The sequence below is a fragment of the Misgurnus anguillicaudatus genome, chromosome 9, assembly GCF_027580225.2.
Source record: "Misgurnus anguillicaudatus chromosome 9, ASM2758022v2, whole genome shotgun sequence".
NCBI lineage: Eukaryota > Metazoa > Chordata > Actinopteri > Cypriniformes > Cobitidae > Misgurnus > Misgurnus anguillicaudatus.
In genome coordinates, this window is record NC_073345.2 from 1094294 (window position 1) to 1116818 (window position 22525).

At 39.4% G+C, this 22525-nt stretch overlaps 3 long non-coding RNA genes across 4 annotated transcripts; 1 reads left to right on the forward strand and 2 right to left on the reverse strand.

Moving 5' to 3' along the window:
- The first annotated feature begins 727 nt into the window (after window positions 1-727).
- Window positions 728-19934, forward strand: LOC141366018 (uncharacterized). 2 transcript variants are annotated; one of them, XR_012370942.1, is made up of 3 exons: window positions 728-856; window positions 1142-2082; window positions 19705-19934. It is a non-coding gene; the product is annotated as an uncharacterized lncRNA (long non-coding RNA). The 2 variants fall into 2 exon arrangements; XR_012370943.1 differs by lacking the exon at window positions 728-856 and adding an exon at window positions 982-1086.
- On the reverse strand, window positions 1750-3932 carry LOC141366019 (uncharacterized). The gene is made up of 2 exons (XR_012370944.1): window positions 2073-3932; window positions 1750-1998 (listed from the first exon to the last, which is right to left on the reverse strand). It is a non-coding gene; the product is annotated as an uncharacterized lncRNA (long non-coding RNA).
- LOC141366020 (uncharacterized) lies at window positions 12139-13876 on the reverse strand. Its single transcript, XR_012370945.1, has 3 exons — window positions 13197-13876; window positions 12984-13094; window positions 12139-12811 (listed from the first exon to the last, which is right to left on the reverse strand). It is a non-coding gene; the product is annotated as an uncharacterized lncRNA (long non-coding RNA).
- Window positions 19935-22525: the final 2591 nt, after the last annotated feature.

The window sequence follows — 22525 nt, forward strand, 5'->3', positions numbered from 1 at the left end:
CCGTCCTGATCGCAGGTGTTTCATGTTACATTAATACAGTTGTGACTTGAGATACCCGTCCTGATCGCAGGTGTTTCATGTTAAATTACATTAATACAGTTATGACTTCAGATACCCGTCCTGATCGCAGGTATTTCATGTTACATTAATACAGTTATGACTTCAGATACCCGTCCTGATCTCAGGTGTTTCATGTTACATTAATACAGTTATGACTTCAGATACCCGTCCTGATCTCAGGTGTTTCATGTTACATTAATACAGTTATGACTTCAGATACCCGTCCTGATCGCAGGTGTTTCATGTTACATTAATACAGTTATGACTTCAGATACCCGTCCTGATCGCAGGTGTTTCATGTTACATTAATACAGTTATGACTTCAGATACCCGTCCTGATCGCAGGTGTTTCATGTTACATTAATACAGTTATGACTTCAGATACCCGTCCTGATCGCAGGTGTTTCATGTTACATTAATACAGTTATGACTTCAGATACCCGTCCTGATCGCAGGTGTTTCATGTTACATTAATACAGTTATGACTTCAGATACCCGTCCTGATCGCAGGTGTTTCATGTTACATTAATACAGTTATGACTTCAGATACCCGTCCTGATCGCAGGTATTTCATGTTACATTAATACAGTTATGACTTCAGATACCCGTCCTGATCGCAGGTGTTTCATGTTACATTATTACAGTTGTGACTTCAGATACCCGTCCTGATCGCAGGTATTTCATGTTAAATTACTTTAATACAGTTGTGACTTCAGATACCCGTCCTGATCACATGGTATTTCATGTTAAATTACTTTAATACAGTTATGACTTCAGATACCCGTCCTGATCGCAGGTGTTTCATGTTACATTAATACAGTTATGACTTCAGATACCCGTCCTGATCTCAGGTGTTTCATGTTAAATTACATTAATACAGTTATGACTTCAGATACCCGTCCTGATCTCAGGTGTTTCATGTTACATTAATACAGTTATGACTTCAGATACCCGTCCTGATCTCAGGTGTTTCATGTTAAATTACATTAATACAGTTATGACTTCAGATACCCGTCCTGATCGCAGGTGTTTCATGTTACATTAATACTGTTGTGACTTCAGATACCCGTCCTGATCGCAGGTATTTCATGTTAAATTACATTAATATAGTTATGACTTCAGGTATTTCATGTTAAATTACATTAATACAGTTGTGACTTCAGATACCCGTCCTGATCGCAGGTGTTTCATGTTAAATTACATTAATACAGTTGTGATTTCAGATACCCGTCCTGATCTCAGGTGTTTCATGTTAAATTACTTTAATACAGTGATGACTTCAGATACCCGTCCTGATCGCAGGTATTTCATGTTAAATTACATTAATACAGTTGTGACTTCAGATACCCGTCCTGATCGCAGGTATTTCATGTTAAATTACATTAATACAGTTATGACTTCAGATACCCGTCCTGATCTCAGGTGTTTCATGTTAAATTACATTAATACAGTTATGACTTCAGATACCCGTCCTGATCGCAGGTATTTCATGTTAAATTACATTAATATAGTTATGACTTCAGGTGTTTCATGTTAAATTACATTAATATTATTAAAATTATATTAATATTGTTGTAACTTAAGATACCCGTCCATGTTCACAATATAATATTCCAGTTATGGTATGGCCATTTCACTTCAATGGCTTTACTTTACTTCTATTATGAGTTCTATCACACAAGACAAATCTCCAGTTTAACCTCAGATTTTATTCATCTCTGTACTTCTCCACATCCCACTGCTTGTATAGAAAACCTTTGTAATTATTCACAATTCCATCCTTGTGTGTAAATTTAATTTACACAAAAAGTATTCAATGTAAACATGGAATATAAAAAAGTTTGATGATGTTTGAAGGACTGGTTGCTTCAGGGCTTACAGGATCTTCTGATGTACTATCTCCCAAACCATCACTTTTCGGAAGAGTGGAATGTCATCCTACAGAGAAAGATGAATCTGGAGCATAATAAACTGTTTGACGATTAAATGTGTGAACAGGAGCACTTTTGTACCTGTCTAAATGTGAGTGGCTTTCCTTGAGAAAGGAAGTCTGCATATTTACAGACAAAAACACCACAGTCATTGCCATTCAACTGTTTAGGAATTGCCTAGACACAATTGTAAGCAGAACATTTAGGGCCCTAACCCTAACCCTAACCAAAAAAAACTAGTCTAAAGTCAGTGGCGCTTTGCGCGTGGTTCATTATGCTATTTTAAGGGCGCATGCTTGACCATAATGTATAGCGTGCACAACGCGCATTGCTTATCTAATCTACACAGATGCAACAGTTATTTTTGCAAATCATAAATTGTTACAATAAAAAATATAAGATAAGGAAAATCATTAAATCATAAATTGTTACAATAAAAAATATTAATACATGAGATAAGGGAAATCATTTTGGTGAGCATTGTGGTGATAGTTTTTATTTATTTTGTGTGGCAGCGTTAAACAATTATCATGCAAATAACGATTAAAATATTTTTGTTGTGTGGCTGTATTACGTTTATTTTATCTAAATAATAATTAAAATGTTTTCATAAGAAACCTTCATGTATGTGAACTTGATTTGTAAGTGTACTTTGGGGTTGGACCTTGCTTGCGTTTCTTGTGTCCGATTTCAAAGCCCCCAAACCCTTTTAGCGGTGATGGTGGACGCAGCGATGAAGTGATAGTATATATATGTGTACGGTACAGAACCTGACCACTAGGTGTCAGTAACATTACATTTATCTGTAGAGTATACAGCTGAAGAGTGAGAAGACTACAAGAACACCTGTGTAGTGATTAATGCTGGGTGTAGACTGCTGAGTGAGCCTCGCATGAATAAAAGATCATTTGATTACGCAATGTTTACTTTATTGAAATAAGAAACATTACATGGTACCAGGAGTGGTGATAAGCACCAATTTCGACAGTCGTCATGGAAAGTGTTAAACCGCCTGACGCTGTAAACTGGACTGGGAATATTGATCACGAATGGCGCATGTTTAAACAGAGGTTTACGCTGTACTTGCAAGCAGTGGGCCTGGATGGAGCATCGGATGCACGCAGGATTGCATTGCTTCTTACCGTCGCGGGACCTCAGGCGATAGAGGTGTTTAATACACTTGTGTTTGAAGAGGCAGCGGATAAAGGCAAATACGATGTGGTAATGGAGAAGTTTGATTCACACTGCACACCCAGAAAAAACGAGACTTTTGAAAGGTCCGTTTTTTAATAGAATTAAAGTTGAAAGCTAAGTCATGCAATTTCGGACTGTTGCAAGATTCAATGATCCGTGATCAGATTGTATTTGGCATCAATGATAAAAAAGTGAGGGAGAGGCTCTTGAGAGAGACAGAGCTAACCTTGAATGAAGCAGTGCGGATATGTCATGGCAGTGAGATAGCTCTTCAGCATGCTAAGACCTTCAGTGAAAGCTCAAAAATGAGTGATAATTCAGCTATAGCTGCAGTAACAGAGAAGATGCAGAAAAACAGAATAAGTAAATGGAAACAACAAAAGGAGAAAGAGCAGTTTAACTGTAAACGATGTGGTAAAAGACACCCTCCCAAACAGTGCCCAGCTTACGGTAAAATATGTGCCAGATGTAAAGGGCAGAATCATTTTGCCAAGCAATGCTTTTCAAAATGTGGACAAAATCAAAGAGAGCGTGTGCATACAGTAGAAGAAACAGACCTTAGTGACACATTCTTCATTGGAATGGTGCAGCAAGCTGATATCTTTGATGAAAGAACAGAACAGACTGATGTGAATAGTGTTGCACAGGATAAGTGGATGACTGCTCTGGAAATAAATGGAGTAACAGTATCACTCAAGTTAGATACAGGAGCAAAAGTCAATCTGATTTCAGAGTATGATGTCAGAGCAATGAAAATCAAGCCACATATAAGTCAAAAAACGGTGCAACTCAAAGCCTATAATGGGCAGAACATTCCAACAAAAGGGACATGCACTCTTAAAGTAAAAGGTAAAAGTAGAGAACATCACCTCAAGTTTGTAGTTGTTCCAGATGGTCATGATTCTGTTCTGGGAGACGAGGCATGTGAAGATCTGGGTCTGGTAAGAAGAGTATACACTATAAATAATGAAGAAATACAGAACAGTGTGGAAAATATAGTGAAACAATTTCCAGAAATTTTTGAAGGGGTTTGGAGTATTACCATTCACTTATAAAATGCAGTTGAAAAAAGATGCACAGCCAGTAGTCCACGCACCAAGAAGGGTTCCAACACCACTTCGTGATAAGCTGAGGCGAGAGCTGGATAGAATGACAACAATGGGAGTCATAGAAAAAGTGGAAGAGCCTACAGAGTGGGTTAATTCAATGGTGTGTGTGAAGAAAGCCAATGGTGATCTACGTGTATGTATGGATCCAAAGGATTTAAACGCAAACATACAGAGAGAACATTATCAAATTCCAACACGTGAGGAAATTATAAGTGAGATGGCAGGTGCTAAATTCTTTACAAAGTTAGATGCATCTCAGGGTTTTTGGCAGCTGAAATTACATAAGGACAGCACAAAGTATTGCACATTTAACACACCCTTTGGCCGTTACTCCTTCTTAAGGATGCCATTTGGAATTTCCTCAGCTCCAGAAGTATTCCACAGGGCAATGGAACACATAATAGAAGACATTGAAGGTGTGCGTGTTTATGTGGATGACATAGTATTGTGGGGATCCACAATACAACAGCACAATAAAAGACTCATGGATGTCCTACAGCGAGTAAAGAAGTATGGGCTCAAGTTGAATAAGGACAAATGTGAGTTTGGAGTGAAGGAAATCACATTTTTGGGAGATAAGCTGTCAGAAAGGGGTGTAGAACCAGACAAGAGAAAGATACAGGCAATACTCAAAATGCCCAGACCCACAGACAGAAAGGCTGTATTGAGAGTGATGGGGATGATCAATTTCGTCGGAAAGTTCATACCTAACCTGTCTTCAAAAACATTTTATTTGAGAGAACTGTTAAGTGATAAAGGTGAGTTCAAATGGACAGCTGACCATGAACAAGAATGGGGACGACTGAAAACTCTCCTCACTACAGAACCTGTTCTGACATTCTTTGATCCTACAAAGAGAACAAAGATATCGACTGATGCATCCAAAGATGGAATAGGTGCGGTTCTGCTGCAGGCGGAGGGAGAGAATTGGAGGCCTGTTGCATATGCCTCGAGAACAATGACTCTGTCTGAAGGGCGATACGCACAAATCGAGAAAGAGTGCCTGGGCTTAGTGTATGGAGTGGAGAAATTTCATGGTTATGTGTACGGCTTACCGACATTTGTGACAGAGACTGATCACAAGCCATTAATTAACATCATTAATAAGAACTTGAACCAAATGTCTCCAAGAATCCAACGACTGATGATGCGATTGCAGAGGTATGACATGGAGCTTATTTACACTCAAGGGAAGCATCTAGTTATGGCAGATGCTCTGTCCAGAGCTGTGGAACAGAGTGAAAAATGTGAAAGCTCCACTGAAGCTGATGTGATTCAGCATGTGAACATGGTAGCTGAAGCTCTTCCAGTCACAGATGCTAAACTTAAACAAATTGCAGTGGAGACTGAGAAGGATAAGTGTCTGCAATTGGTAATTACACATCTGAATGAAGGTTGGACTAGAGGAGAATGTGCCCAGTACTACAACATCAGAGCAGAGTTAAGTGTTGTAAAGGGACTTCTGCTGAGACAGAACAGGATCATTATCCCTCAGTCACTGCGACAGGAGATGTTAAAGAAACTGCATGAGGGACACCTTGGAGTAGAAAAATGTAAAAGGAGGGCTAGAACTGCAATCTACTGGCCCGGAATAAACGCAGACATCGACAGGATGGTGTCAACCTGTAATACATGCTTGCAGCATCATGTTAAGCAACAGAAGGAGCCAATGATCATTACTGATCCACCAGATGAACCATGGCAGATAGTTGGGACAGACTTATTCTTCCTCAATGGTCAAAATTATTTGCTTGTGATAGACTATCTGTCAAACTACCCAGAGATTGCTTTGCTTTCTAATACATCTGCTGCTTGTGTGATAACACACATAAAATCCATCTTTGCAAGACACGGCATTCCGCAGGTGGTTTACAGTGATAACGGGCCGTGCTACAGTGGTAAAGACTTCCAGAAGTTTGCTAAGGAATATGGATTTCAGCATGTGAAGCCCATTTTATCCACAGTCAAATGGAAAGGCAGAGAAAGGAGTTCATATAGTGAAACTACTACTCAAGAAAGCAATGGAAAGTCAATCAGATCCTTATTTAGCTTTGTTGAATTACCGTGCGTCTCCACTAGAACACGGTGTGTCTCCTGGCGAAATACTGATGGGGCGCAGATTACAAACCACACTTCCTTGCTTAGTAACATCAAATAAGAACAATTACCTGAAAAGAAAACAAGAATATCTGAAACTGAGACAAAAAGCTAACTATGACAAGACAACAAAAAGCTTAGAACCACTTTCCAATAATGACACAGTAAGACTTGAGGGGAACAGTACTTGGACTAAAAGAACTACAGTCCTGGAGGAGGTGAAGCCAAGATCTTACACTGTCAGGACAGAGGATGGTCAAATTCTTAGGAGAAATCGAAGAAGCCTGTTGAAAACAAAAGAGACTGTGCTAGGAGATGCAGATACAGGTGATATAGACTGTGCAGAGTCAACAACCACATCTGAAACACTTCCAGTGCATAACGAAGAGTTAGTTAAAGAAATGTGTTCAGATTTGTCTAACAAAGAGCCAACTAAAGAACATTCAGAGTTGCATTCACCTGTACTGAGAAGATCTCAACGCACAGTAAAACCTCCTGATAGACTGAACCTCTGAATATTGCTGAAATATATCTTAAGTTTTTGAATTATCATAAAAGTCAAGCTAATACTAAATGTTAACAATTGATTAGTGTTATTGGGATGGTAAGGCAATAATTATTGTTATACAACAGTTCTTTCTGGTTCTCGAATCTGATTGGCTAAGAGCCATACGATATTGTGCTGATAACAGCACTGTAACCTCTTCACCTTTCGTATTATTCCGCCACCTAGTGAATGGAGGTCCTAAGCAGGCTCATCTCTGAATGGAAAAACACAGACGCGCCGTTTGAATCACGCTCCGTGTGTCTCATTAGTTGGCTCATAAATCAGTCTGAATCCCCAATCAGAAGTATTATTCCGTCAAAGATCAGCGCTCTTGGATGTTACGTTACAGTTAATGGGAGTAATGTCTTATCACATCGTGTGGACGATTAACACTTGGAAAGAGGAATATAAACACTCGTTTTTTTTCTGGAGCTATATTTCTTATCAGAACGCGAAAACACCGTGGAACTGCAGGTAAGCACCGCAGCTTTTAAATGTGGACATTGATCATTTACTTTATCGTGACCTGACTATTAAAACATGTTATGAGATATCGCCACTGGTATATTTATAAGCAGCATGCAAAAACATATCTCTGACACTTATAAAAAACAGTTTTATATAGTACTGACAAGAACAAAGTTTAATAATAATAATCGAGTGCTCGTATCACGTTAAGAATAAATGAGAACGCAATAGTAACGTTATACAAATAGTTTTATTAACTTTTACCTCGCGCCAAAACAATAACAACACAAAAGACACTAAATATGAATTAAAAAACAAGTAATAGTTTGATCATGACACCAGATACTGCTGATTTGATCTCATTTTGACGATCATAAACAAACAAGGCCAACATGAGAGCCAGGGTATCTCTTTCAGAAATGTAGCCCAGAGAGGGCGGTGGTCAGCGGGGCGAGTGAACACTGATGTCCGCTCATGCTTTGGTTCTCATTCGTACCGAATCTCACTAAGCAAACGTTCAAACAGGCGCTATCTTTACTAATCGACTGCAGATTTAAATATAATACATATACATTCTCGACTGAACTAATCTTAAAACTACACTTTGTGACCAAGAAACGGTAATATAAAGTAACGGCTTTTCTGTCCATTGAGTTGTTATGAGCTTCAAAGCAGCCGAAAGTTTTACCTGTCATTCTGGCCGCCCTCAAAGCCGTGGCGGAAGAAGTAGTTCTCAAACAAAGAGGCTTTTAAAATAACTCCGTTGTTGTTTTCTAGTTTTCGTTTTTCAAACATGTGCCGTCGAACTGTTGTATAAAAGCAATATCGCTCTCGGAGTCGTGTGATATAGCTCTATATCATCACGGCTGTGATTGCCTCCGGCACTCGGCCTGCGGCCTCGTGCCTCTGGCCTAATCACAGCCGTGATGATATAGAGCTATATCACACTCCTACTCAAGCGATATTGCTTAAATATTGTTGTGCAATGCAGTACATCTTGTATAATGTGCTTATTGTTAGCTTAGTATTTATCTGAATTAAGTCACTAGTGTTTTTGTAATAACTTGTTCTTGATGTCTAGTGGAAAGGGGATGTAGTGATAGTGTGTATATATATGTGTACGGTACAGAACCTAACCACTAGGTGTCAGTAGCATTACATTTATCTGTAGAGTATACAGCTGAAGAGTGAGAAGACTACAAGAACACCTGTGTAGTGATTAATGCTGGGTGTAGACTGCTGAGTGAGCCTCGCATGAATAAAAGATCATTTAATTACGCAATGTTTACTTTATTGAAATAAGAAACATTACACTCCTGTGTGCCCGGCGTGCCCGATTTATGCTGGCAAGCTTGGGATCCCCCCGTCTCCTGACATCATTGGCGCAGCTGATGAGACAATTGCGGCTATTTCCTCTCACGCCTGTTTAACCGACGCTGATTTGGGCGGGTTTCTCCTATCCTCATACAAAACAACTTCTCTGTCTTTGACTGCTCTTACAAGAACGTCGGTCTCCTAGGCTGTGAACCGCTCCTGGCTTGCGCCTGTCAAATCCTTCATAATAATAGCAACCCCGCCATGGAACTTGCACCCTTGCGTTTAAAGGGAATGTTGGATAGCGTTCTGATTGGTTTATTTGACGTTACGCCCAAACCACACCTATGAATAATGAACCTACTTCAGACCAACCCCTTATTGATTTGCGCCCAGCGCAAGACTTATTTCTCCCGCCGGGAAAATAGCAACAGCTCCTAAGATCCGCCCACAAAGTCACTTGCGCTTTGCGCTTCGGACTTGCGTTTCAGATCGTTAAAATAGGGCCCAAAGTCTTAAAATGGCACTTAATTCAGAGAAGATCCATATAATTAATGATATGGTGTTATACAAAAGTTCTCATTCGGCCAATGGTCCATCTGGATGTCACGGTCCTGTCAGACATCCGTGCTAGATGTAGGTCTGAGTGCATCTGACAGGACCGTGGCAGTATCATGTTCTGTGTGGGGACATGTGGGATCACATTCTGTGTGTGGCTTCCACATGTTCCCGGTGTCTTGTTGCTGTCGTGATCTTGCCAGACCTTAGTATAGGTTCAGGTCTATGTTCTGAGGGCAAGGTCAGGGCAGCATTGTGTTTTGTGGGAACACGTGTGTTTCACATCATGTTTGTGTGACACGTGTTCCCAGTGTTTTGTGGCTGTCATAGTCTTGCCTGACCCTGGTTAGTATCCAGGCGGTATGTTAGAGGGCAAGACTATGGCAGTATTGTGTTTATGTGGGAATACGTGTTGTTTCACGTCATGTATGTGTAACACGTGTTCCCAGTGTCTTGTCACTTTTACCCTACTCCCTTATGTACTCGTGTCTTACGTGATTAATGATGTTCACCTGTTCCCCATTGATGTGCTGTCTATATAATGCCCTCTCGTCCTCTGTTGTGTGCGCGATCATTGTTGAATTCTTTACGTGTATATGCTTCGTGTTAGATCTGTTCCAGTTTTGTGTTTCATCACAGTGTTTGGTTACTTTCTGTTTTTACCCCCTCGTGGGTGTTTCAGTTATTTATTAATAAAGCATCGTTTATTCTTGTATTTGAGTCTGCGTTTGGGTTCTTGTTTAGTTTTCCTTTTTTCGGTGTTTACACACCGTGACAGAATGATCGCGCCAAACTGAACCCAGCAGACCAAGGAGAATGAAGTGTGCTTCCGACCCAGAGTGGTGGTCGTCGATTGCGGACCAGACGCTCTCTGGCTGTGGGCCGTTCCCTCCGCAGAGGGGTCTTCCCCTCAGGGACTATGCCCAGGCGGTGGAAGAGAGTAGGGGGTGTTACCCGGAAGTTCTCGCCTGCGCTTATCTGGTGGCCGGGTTGGACGAGCCTCCACCGTTTCAGGAGCGAGAGGAGTTACTCCAGCTGCCCTATTGGGATTTGGTTGACTGTCTTGGCCATCGACAACAGTTCCAGCGGCCAACCGAGAGGGCCGAACCCCGTCCACCCGCTTCGAAGCTGGAGGGTCTTCTCTCGGGGGCGATCAAGCTGGGGAAGCCGGCTCTCGTTCCTCCGGCGCTGGAGACTACTTCCACGGCCAGTCTCCGTCCGGCACTCTCTGCCTCTAGTCGGAGGAGGAGGAAGACAAAGAGGGCTTCGGGACCGGTGCAGCCGGAGTCACATCACCCGCCGGTGCAGCTGGGGACACGTCAACCGCCGGTGCAGCCGGGGACACGTCACCCGCCGGTGCAGCCGGAGTCACGTCACCCGCCGGTGCAGCCGGGGACACGTCACACGCCGGTGCAGCCGGAGTCACGTCACCCGCCGGTGCAGCCGGAGTCACGTCACCCGCCGGTGCAGCCGGAGTCACGTCACCCGCCGGTGCAGCCGGAGTCACGTCACCCGCCGGTGCAGCCGGAGTCACGTCACCCGCCGGTGCAGCCGGGGACACGTCAGACGCCGCCGCAGTCACCTGCGCAGTCGCAGGCGCAGCCGCAACTTGGACCACATCACCACTCAGTCTGTCAGCAGAACTTTGGGACTCATTTTCCTTATCTTGGACATTTTGTTCCCCCTATTATTGCCCCACCACCCCTTCATCATGTTTTATTTTTGTTAAACCATCCTAACCCGTTCATTACTTATGTTTGTCTCCCATTAATGTTTGTTGTTATGATTTCATGGTTGTCTTCTGTTGTTCAGTCTTTCGTTCCTCGTGTTTAATGTTTTTGTTTGTTTTTGTTTGTGACGTCTTGTATCCGTCTTTAAAGAGGGGGGTACTGTCACGGTCCTGTCAGACATCCGTGCTAGATGTAGGTCTGAGTGCATCTGACAGGACCGTGGCAGTATCATGTTCTGTGTGGGGACATGTGGGATCACATTCTGTGTGTGGCTTCCACATGTTCCCGGTGTCTTGTTGCTGTCGTGATCTTGCCAGACCTTAGTATAGGTTCAGGTCTATGTTCTGAGGGCAAGGTCAGGGCAGCATTGTGTTTTGTGGGAACACGTGTGTTTCACATCATGTTTGTGTGACACGTGTTCCCAGTGTTTTGTGGCTGTCATAGTCTTGCCTGACCCTGGTTAGTATCCAGGCGGTATGTTAGAGGGCAAGACTATGGCAGTATTGTGTTTATGTGGGAATACGTGTTGTTTCACGTCATGTATGTGTAACACGTGTTCCCAGTGTCTTGTCACTTTTACCCTACTCCCTTATGTACTCGTGTCTTACGTGATTAATGATGTTCACCTGTTCCCCATTGATGTGCTGTCTATATAATGCCCTCTCGTCCTCTGTTGTGTGCGCGATCATTGTTGAATTCTTTACGTGTATATGCTTCGTGTTAGATCTGTTCCAGTTTTGTGTTTCATCACAGTGTTTGGTTACTTTCTGTTTTTACCCCCTCGTGGGTGTTTCAGTTATTTATTAATAAAGCATCGTTTATTTTTGTATTTGAGTCTGCGTTTGGGTTCTCGTTTAGTTTTCCTTTTTCTGTGTTTACACACCGTGACACTGGAAGCCTCCAAGATGCATCCTTTCTTGACCCTGTGCTCCTCAGTAAGGTACGCACTGTTAAATAAAACAGAAGATGCATATCCAGTTTTTTAAAGATGAATGATCAAACCACAGAATAACAGCAAAAATAAGGAGAGACTCACCACAACATGTGACAGATTTCATCATGTCTCTGACTCATTGAGTCATAGCACTGTATGGTCTGGGATTTTAAATCAATTACCTGGTGGTTAAAAGCAATATAGGCAAGTTAAAGAATTAATATTGTTTTACACTTTTAAAAACATGTAAATATTAAAACAATGCATCCCAACTTATAAATGACTTACAGCCAAAGCCCAGTGCATGCCTAGGTGCAAAGGAACAAAAATAAGATCAAAGAGGAAGAGGTCTTGAGTTTTTGTCCAGTTCTTCACTCCAGCATGGCCTTCACCACTCTGAAGCTTTGAGTAGAAAAAAGTGCTGAAAAAGAAGACTTTAAGGCTCCCCAGCTGATCACCGTTTCTCTTCATTAGACAAATAGAAGTTGATAACCTTGAAAAGTGACAAGGGGGAAAAATACTCATTAGGAATGCGTGACATTGGTGATATCCATCCAAGTGCTTTATGATCAACAATTGTCTGTTTACTTGATTCTGTTGACATTGAATTGGTTGTTAATTTTGTGTCAATACCCAGCCCGAATGTGCAGTGAGTGCAGAACCAATTTATTTATTTATTTTGATAAAATATTGTGGACAAACCTTTGTAGTGATGCATTATTTCCAATAAACCAAGGTATTTGTCTTAGGCATATCAAGTCCTTCAGTGTTGCCAAGTCACCCTGTGTAATACACAGTTTGAAGGCTTTGCTGATTACCAGGTTTGGGTCTTGTAGTGCCAGAATATCCTTCACCTCTGATTCCATGTCCTACACAACAGAAAAACTTAATAAACAAGCTAAAATAATCTTGATCTGTGGACAGACTTTATTTACAAAACACACTGTAAACATTTCACCATCACTTTGTGTGTGTGTGTGTGTGTGTGTGTGTGTATACACAAATACATTAATTTATTTATATTTAAACATTTAATTTCACCTTTGACAGCCTGGGTAAGTGCTCACTATGGGACAAATAAGCACATGGTTCACCATGTATCATAGAGGTTGCTTGTGTCAAGTCTTCTTTGGAGAGATCCACACCACATGCCTTTTTTATGTCAAGGCAAATGCACAAAACAACTTGCTAAGTTACAAGTGAGATTTTCAGTAACAACAACAGAATAGTATAGGTCAAAGAAGTGCATATTACCTGAACAGAGTTTTTGTCCATCTCTGTGTCTTCGGTCCTCTGGAATTCTGGTATATTTGTTTTTGACTTTTTATGGATATCTGCATCCTCTGATAATGACATTAATTAAATCAAAACATTACATTTTCATGAGAAAATAACACAAAGGCATTTTAAACAATGAACCATAAAAGGGTACCGGCACCAGGTACTGTATGAGCTAAGATGAATTGTTCACAAAATTGTAAACAGGAAAATAACATTAGCACAGTAAAAGGGATAGTTCACCCAGAAATGAAAATTCTTTCATCCTTACTCATCCTCAAGTTAATCTTTGAAATACAAATTGAACTATTAAAGTCTATGAAATAAAAACCTCACCCTTCAAAAAGTACATAGACATCAAAGTTTTGAAGAGAGACAAATAAAACGTAAAAAATGATAAACTAATATTCATTTAGATTTTTATTCACATAAACACTGATCAACACACACATTAAATACGGTAAATGAAAACTCAAAAAGACTTGCGAGATCAAACTTCACTAATTTATCATTAACCGTATACCATATGGGTTTGGAACAACATGAGCATGAGTAAAGGATGAAAAAAATAATTTTTAGTTTGATACTGTATTTCTAAAAAAAAAACTGTTTTACGTTTCCTGGATGTTTTTTGTTTGACTTTCTTCAAGCGACTTGGTAAACTGATTAATCCAGGTGTGTCTGATTATTGTTGTTGTGACTACTGAGGTCAGGCACACCTGGGGCCTATACCATGGAGCCGGTTTAAGTGGATAGCCAGGTAAGTTTAAGATTAGTTTGCGCCAACCCTGGGTTTTAGGTACCATGAAAGTAGCGCGGCTTTAATCAGTGTTCGTCGCCATGGTATCTTACGCTGCACGGCTAACCTGCCCCGGGGAAGGTTATGTTCTGGATTCGAGATCTGAGACTGCAGTTTGACCAATCAGCTGCGAGCAAAGAAATATGTAGGTGACGTAACTACTAGCGTCTTCGCGCAAACTTTATTTATTTGTATTTTTTTATTGAACATATTCAAATACAAACATTAAGGCATATTTAACAATCACTATTTTCCGTGTTGATACCGCATTTAAAGAAAAAAAGAGGAAAAAAAACTAAGAAAAAACAAAAAGAAAAGGAGGGTGAGGGTCTTAATCTTAAACATCCAAAGCAGAAAGAAGTCTCTCCACGCAAATTGTTAGAGCACTTCGTAGAGAGAGAGTTTTTAGTTTTCCCTTGCCCCGTTATTTGTATGAAATATCTAGATTTTCCACGGAAGGAATATCTTATCTTTGCCAACTTCTAGCCTCACATAAGAAATGTATTACGTTGAATCCGTGCCCTTACTATACCTTAAATGATGTGTATAGCGTTGCGCTTTTTTGCAAGTGGTACATGCGGTCGATGGGGAAAACACGGTTTGCATGCGCAAGGTGGTCCTCGCACTGTAAAAAAGCCTACATTAACATCTTCATAGTGTTCCCCGGACATTTCCCGACCATGTCTTTAAAAGAGGGCTATTAGTATTATAAAATTATCTGTAAGATTATTAACAAATTTAACAATGTACAAAATTTTTTTTTAAAAAAGCATGTTTCACTTTGGGTACCTAAATATATTATTCAATGAAGTACATGTTAATGTACATGTTATATTAAAAAGAGCAGAGGCAGTATTATTTCGCTTTTAAAATTAATCTTCATACTTTGTATAATTAGCTCATGCTCCTCCGCTAAAAAAATACACTGCTCGTACGTGCTCCCTCTATTTCTATTCCGATTGGTTGTTCGGTGCCGACGTCACTCTTTTACGTGCACGCGCGGGTGGAGTAATCATAGCCTAAAGATCAAAGCCTGAGTTGACAGAGAAAGTTGATAAGCCGCTTCATGGGACCAATAAAGCCTGATTGCATTGGTTTGGTTTTGTCAACTCAAAACCAATCCTGTAACCCCGAGTTTGTTCAGCTACCTTCATGGTATAGGCCCCTGGATTAATCAGTTTGTCCAATAATGGCAGACAGGAAACAAGAAGCTGGCTGAAGTTCAGGAAGTAGTGCAGCTGGGCATAAACCTATTGTCTACTGTGTTGAGAAATAAAATGAAATAATTTTTAGTGTTAAAACCTCTTTATTTAATGCTTTATTTATTTTATTTTAACAGCAAACAAAAACAAACAAACACACAAACAGTCTTAAAAGGTCTACATGTCCAATATTCTTATGTGACAACCAACCCCGCAAGCTATGTGACAACCATCCCCAACTGACTTCTTGACGAACATAATAAGCTAGCTGCCACACGGCTTTAACTTGATCACTAAAAGATGACTCAAAATAAAGCTACTACTTTTAGCTTTTTAATGAGTGTTTTGTTTTTGAATGACTAATATCCTACAAGATCTCAACACAAAAACAACACCAACATGAAAATTTACTCTGACCAATAAAAATAAAAAATTGTCTCCTAACATCAATGTTTTTGTGTCTGCTCGCAAAACTTCAATTGCAAATGAGTAAGCTATTAAAGGCTAACAAATTGATATCAAAATTGTACCACAGTGCCATGTAGTATGTCTGGAATAAGCAGTGTGACAACCAACCCGTGAGACAACCAGCCCGGGTCTCCCCTACCTCACCTCCCGAACACACAACCACCTTCTATCAACATAATTTTTGACTTCAAGGGATTTGTAAACTTTGCTCTCCTTGAGTCTTTCAACCTCCCTATCACAAGATGCTTCACTTGGAGCACTAGCTATGTCACGAAGGTGGTTAAGCAGTTCATTTTGCTCAGAGAGGGACAACTTGTTCTTGGCTGTCAGGGAGAGTACATGGGAGATTAAGTGTTATTAGACAAGTGATACAACTTAACTTTTAATACCGTAAACAGGCTTGGCTATTGCAAGAAAAAACAAAAGTAATATAACAGTTGTATTTTCATGTTGGAATAAAAAGTATCCTTCACAAACAGTTGCAACAAAGCATATTTAGTTGTTCTATAAGTAGCATCAAGAAGGACCATATCTCCATAACCCTTAAGTAATTCCTGTTGTTGTACATTTTGATGAATAAACAAGAAAGTTTCTTGTGAAGATGTTATCTCCTGTGTGTTGTTTCCCTCCAAATCAGAGTCTTCAGTGCCTGGAAATCCTTGTTCTTCTGCTTTCATTTCAAACTTCAGAACTGTCTGCTCGATGTTGTTCTCTGTACATTTCCGAAAGAAAAACTTGGCATTTGGATCTGTTAATTTCCATTCATACATTTTTTTCTACCTGCAGTTGATCAAAGCCAGAATATTTTCCACAAACTAAGGCTTGATGCACATGGTTTTGGATAACATGGCTTGAAGGGTAGTACGATGGGTCTTGTGGATGCGGTAGAAAGCTTCCCATCCCTGAAAGCTCTTTCTGGACAAAGGTTTTCAGAACCTTCTTAAGGAAAGGAACTGAGGTTATTCCAAGTGACACATATTCCTGTATTTTGTCACGCACCATGTAATGAATGTTATTTGAGAAATGACAGTTTCGTGAAGTGTTGTGGTTTTTGTGTGCTCCTGCCAAAGGTATTTTGACATGGATAATTTCTGAAGTGACGGTGCCGTTTTCTTTTAATGACTCCAGAACACCCTTAATTGCAACTTGTTTTTCAGTTCTAGAACTTGTTTTAGCCACTGCAAACTGATCATATCTGTGAAAACAACATTGTTTAATGATACCCATTCAATAACTTTTCAATATGTTGAACCACCCTGTTATAAGACAACACAACAAATATGCAATTCATCACTAATTAAATAGATTTTACACAAAAAGAAACAAATCGTATTCGTATAAACTATATAGCAGTGGTTCTCAATTGTGTGAGTCTGTTTATATAGTCATGAAAAACATGGTAGAAATACTGTAGTTACAAATCTGTAGCTTAGTTGATTCATCAGCACTTGATGTCAAACTGGGGCACTAAGCAAAAACAGTTGAGAACCACTGGGTCTCATTCACTACGCAACACACAAATTTGTGTATGAACATTTTCATGAACAAATTATGTTTCATCAACAACTTTGATTCTAAATCGTATTCTACATTTACTGGAAAATGTAGGAACTAATAAAAATAAATTAAATACTCTTGATGGTCTTATAAACATGAAAATTACACAAATGTTAGTGAATGAGACCCGGTGTTTCCGCTGTTTTAAAGCTACATTAAGTTGTACAACTATTTGTATTCAAAAGATAAATATTAAGTAGTATTCAAATAGTAAATATTAAGTGACATTTTAAAGAAGAGAAATTGCTTTTTATTTCAAACTTTTTTTGTATATCAATCACTTTTAAAAATGTATCTCTGTCTACAGATTATGTAAACTGTATATAAAGCCATGCTAAGTCCAATATGTACTTACCTTTCTACATATCGGACAAAGTTTTGCTGGGCAATCCACTTTCTTGCTGTTTTGAATATGGAACCTTTTTCTTCTTCTGTAGTCATGTTCAGTATGCTGCAGAACAAAAGAAAATAAAACTTAGATTAAATATTTTTTGGGCCAGGCACAAACATTTATTTGTAAGTGAACAAACATTTTCATATAGCATACAGTTCCCTCCATGGGTGTTGGAGCAGTGGAGACAGGATTGGTCTGCTGGCTGTGGTGTCGAGGCATTTTAAATATAATTAAAATATGAACATGAGGAAGAAGTACAGAATGTCACCTTTAATTATTGACTGTTTCAACACAAAATGTTTTACCAACTAAGAAGTACAGCACTTTTAAAGTGTCAACCCCTTGTAAGCATAAGTTCTGGAACAGTTTAACAAGGTAAATATAAAAGTGTAAGAGCTGATATTTAGTTGTGAATCCCTTGCAATCATTTACAGGGGTGAGTCTGTGGCCCATGGACGTCGCCAGACGTTTGGTTTTACGCTTTGAAACTTTGCAAGGCCTTTAAAATAGCCATTTTCAACTGTGCTTGTTCAGGAAGTCTCCTCTTCCACTGGTGAAATGCTTGTTCAATAGGATTTAAATCTGGAGATTGACTTGGAATGTTCTGAAAAAGATAGAAACCACTGGCAAACTTCAGCAACCAAGAACAACCAGGTCAGATGAGAAGATCAACAGCACTTGATGACAGACAAATGAAAAAAAAAAAAACACTAAAATTACTGTCAGTAAAATCACCCAAAACAAGCAACTGTTAGAATGGCTGGATTAAAGGCCTGAAAAAGTGTGGAACCGGGGGTCTGGTGGTGTCTGTGGGTCACAGACTCGCTCCTGTGCTTGCAGGGGATTTACAATTGGATATAAGCTTTTACACAATTTTACATTTTACATTCACTTTTATAAAAGTTAAACCATACCAATACTTATGCTCACATTAGGCAGAGGGATCACAGCAAGGTCACCAGTGTTATATCAACACTGTTGGTGTATATATATGGGGATCACCAGGTCTGGTGTTACTCATATAAACACCAGAAGTGTTGATTTGGCGCTGCTGATTTTGCTGTGATGATGAAAAGTGCTGTACTACTTAGTGAGGCATTTTGTGTTGAAACAGTCAATGGTGAGATGTGACATTCTGTGCTTCTGCCTCATGTTGATATTTTGATCGTATTTATAGATGTCTTGACACCACAGGCAACAGAACAATTTTGTCTTTACTGTTCCAATACTTATGGAGGGCACTGTATGTATATAAATTTGTTGAATTACAGCAGAAACCCAATTTCCCTGATTTAAAAAAAGATTGAATGTTTTATGCTCAAATGGTACAAATTAGTTATGTCAACAAATATAAACTCTGCAAATATATGAATTTCTTAAATTGTAAATGCATACTATATGGGGTGGTTTTCCAGACAGGGTTTGTCCAAGTCCCAGATTAAAATGCAAATTAATTTAAAAACATCTTGTACTGATATATCTTAACATACATCAGTGTCATTGTTTTGTCTCAAGATGCACACCAGTATTGTTTTTGTAAGGCTTGTTTGTAAAACCTACTTGAATGTCATAACTAAGGCCTAGTTCTGGATTAACCTAAACCCTGTCCGGGAAACCGCCCCATATATTTCTTTTACAACATTTATATAATGGTTGAGTACACCATGAACACATCTTCCAAAACATGTTTTTGTCTTTTGTCCTGAATCAGTACCGTTCACTTTTAAGAGTGTACGTATTCATATTATACTATTTAAAACCAAGTGAGACACCAATTGCTGTGGAGTAGCTCCAGCTGCAATGTTCTTCTGCTAAATGCATAAAATTGTATTTATTACCCCCTAAAGTGGCAAAAATGACATAGTGTACCTTTAAACATTTTTGGCACTAAAGGGTTAGTTCATCCAGAAATGAAATTTCTGTCATTTTCTGTCATTTCCACATGGAATTCATAACCAGTGTGGTCAACAAAATGTTTAGCAATACATACCAAATCATCTGTTGTGGTTATCTTCTTGTAGTTATTTCCGTGCTGACAAGCATATATCACCCTTCTTTTCACAGAGAGTGGGACATGTTCTGAATAGTCTTCTACTTTCCATAGACATCGTGGTGTCACTTTCTGTTTTTTGTGACTGTCATCAGACCTTTTATGAGGAAAAATACACTTAAAATTAAAAATGAAAGAAAAACAGAACATTATGGGACGGGCACAGCATGAATAAATAAATAAATGTATTGCTCACTGTTAGTAAATGCTTTAACTGTTGTTAAATGAGACCTTATTGTAAAGTGTTACCTAATATTTCTCTATAAGAGAATTATACTATATTTGTTGTAATGTATTTTCTGTAGTGAATATATCTGAAACAATATACATTTCTTATATCATGGCAAATAATGTTTACAAGATATTTCCATAATACTAGGGATGCACCGAATCCAGATTTTTTGGGTTCGGCCGAATACCGAATCCACCGTTTAAGATTCGGCCGAAAACTGAATCCTACTCGCATCCTTATCCATTAACACAGTAAAACACATGAATGAAGTAAACAACGTCCACAGCAGTGTATTTTTCATTTTATTTAATTTTAACTGTACATTATGCCAGGATGACAAGTTGGAAAAACTATTTTGACAATTACCATAAGCCTATGCATAATGAAAGCGATGCGTTGCGACACGCTCGTTTTTCCAATAAGCAAGCAGCTCCGCGCTGAAAACTATATTTAACTTTGAGTGAGAAGCTCCGCTCGTCAATGTCAGTCTTCACACGGCCGTCCAATTACAGTGGAGGAGGGGCGGGACATTACCACAGCAACCAACCGGCTCACAGCTGAAGCATCACAGCTACCAAGCGCTCGGCTGAAAAACAGCTGGCATTTTGGGGTCCTCAAGGCGTTTTCAGCGGTGTTTAAAAGTTTTGGTGTGTCCAGCTGACCGAAAGAAAAAGCTCATCTCCACGTCAGCACCCGATGTGTGTAATCAACGGCTGCGTGACGTCGACAAGCGTAGCGCAAGCCTAGGGTTCGGTTCGGTGGAAAAAAAATCTAGGATTCGGCCGAACCCGAACCCCGCCAAAAAGCCCAGTATTCGGCCGAATCCGAAACCGAATCCTGGATTCGGTGCATCCCTACATAATACAGAAACAAGTAACGTTACAAAAGTATTTATTTCTCATAAGGGGAAAAACATGCAGTAAATATATGGAGTGTTAAATTACCAAACTGTGTAAGATGTGCCTGATGCACGCTTGTGATTTTCCAGTAGGTGTTTCAGTTCTTCTTCTGAAGAAACTATTCCTGTGATGTACTCTTCCGATGATGTACATATTTTGAAATTTGTTGGGAGCCAATCTGATAGAAACAAAGTATATTAATAAAGTATTAAAGTATAAAGAGGTTTATTACTTTCGTCTCCATGTTCTTTTTATTTATATTCATTCAGTATAACTAAACTGTGGAAAAATGCGCTATACAAAAACGTAAGTTAATTAATTAAGATCAAATTAACCATGTTTTTTAATAGTAAAAGTGTAGTAAACTTTGGCAGATTGATTACCACTTGTATAACCACGGTTTTTATACAAATGCCATGATTAAACTATGGTTAGATTATCAAACCCATGATTAATTTGTTGTTACCATGGACTTCAATAACCATGTTTGTTTGGTTTGTGGTCAGATTTACAGTAAAACGTAAGTTGAGTACCAACGTTACGGCACGTTTTACTAAGATCATATTAACCATGTTTTTTATAGTAAAAGTGTAGTAAACGTTGGCGGATTGATTACCATTTGTATAACCACGGTTTTTATACAAATGCCATGATTAAACTATGGTAAGATTATCAAACCCATGATTCATTTGTTTCTAGGGATGCTCCGATCGATCGGCCGCAGATCGGTATCGGCCGATAACGGCATTAAATGACTCAATCGGTCCTCGTTAAATTTGCCGATCTCGTGAACCGATCTTTCTGTTTACTTTTGTCTGCCATGAAATGGCTCCTCAATGCGGCTGCACGTAGAGACCTTTTTTACGCAGTGAGAGCATTTTTATAACCCGTGGGCCGTGGCTGATGAGCGACGTGTAGATTTGCATTTCTCTCTTTGCCTTCACAGAGATATGTGTATTTTCTATGAGGACGCGGTCCGGTCCTAACAGCGCGACCCGTCTTCACATCCCCATCAAACAGCATATACAACACATATCTATCGCGGACAATTGCATCCTCGTGTCAAAAGTTTATTTGCATGCGTTTTAAAGTTTTGAGCGTTTAAACTTTCATTTTCCTCACAGCTGCTCTCGTCTGCATACACCCGCCGCGCGCACACAGCAGCCTGTCATCAGTGCACGTGAACAGAGCGATCTCTGTCAAGTCTTAAAGCTACAGTAACCTAATTCATCTCTCAATAAAATCACTCTCTGCTCTTCACTAAAGAACTGTTGTACTTCATACGAATGCGTGTATATTTAATTTATACAGTAAAGACTGTTAACTGTTTTATTTTCATTAGTTTTTACAGACATAAGCCTTTTTAAAGGCATATTAAATTTCTCTTTGCAGAAGAAATATTTGTTGTGCTAATTTATTTGATTCTCTATTAAAACAATAATATACCTAATTACTGCAAGTAATATAACAAAGGCAACATCTGTGGTTTTACTTTACCTAGAAAAAATGTTAAAAGTTACAGTCATCAAAGAGCTTGCATAGCAGCTTGAAAAATCGGTATCGGCATTGATATCGGCCGATCACGAAGACAACAAATCGGTGATCGGTATCGGCCTGCAAAAATCCTGATCGGAGCATCCCTATTTGTTACCATGGACTTCAATAACCATGTTTGTTTGGTTTGTGGTCAAATTTACAGTAAAA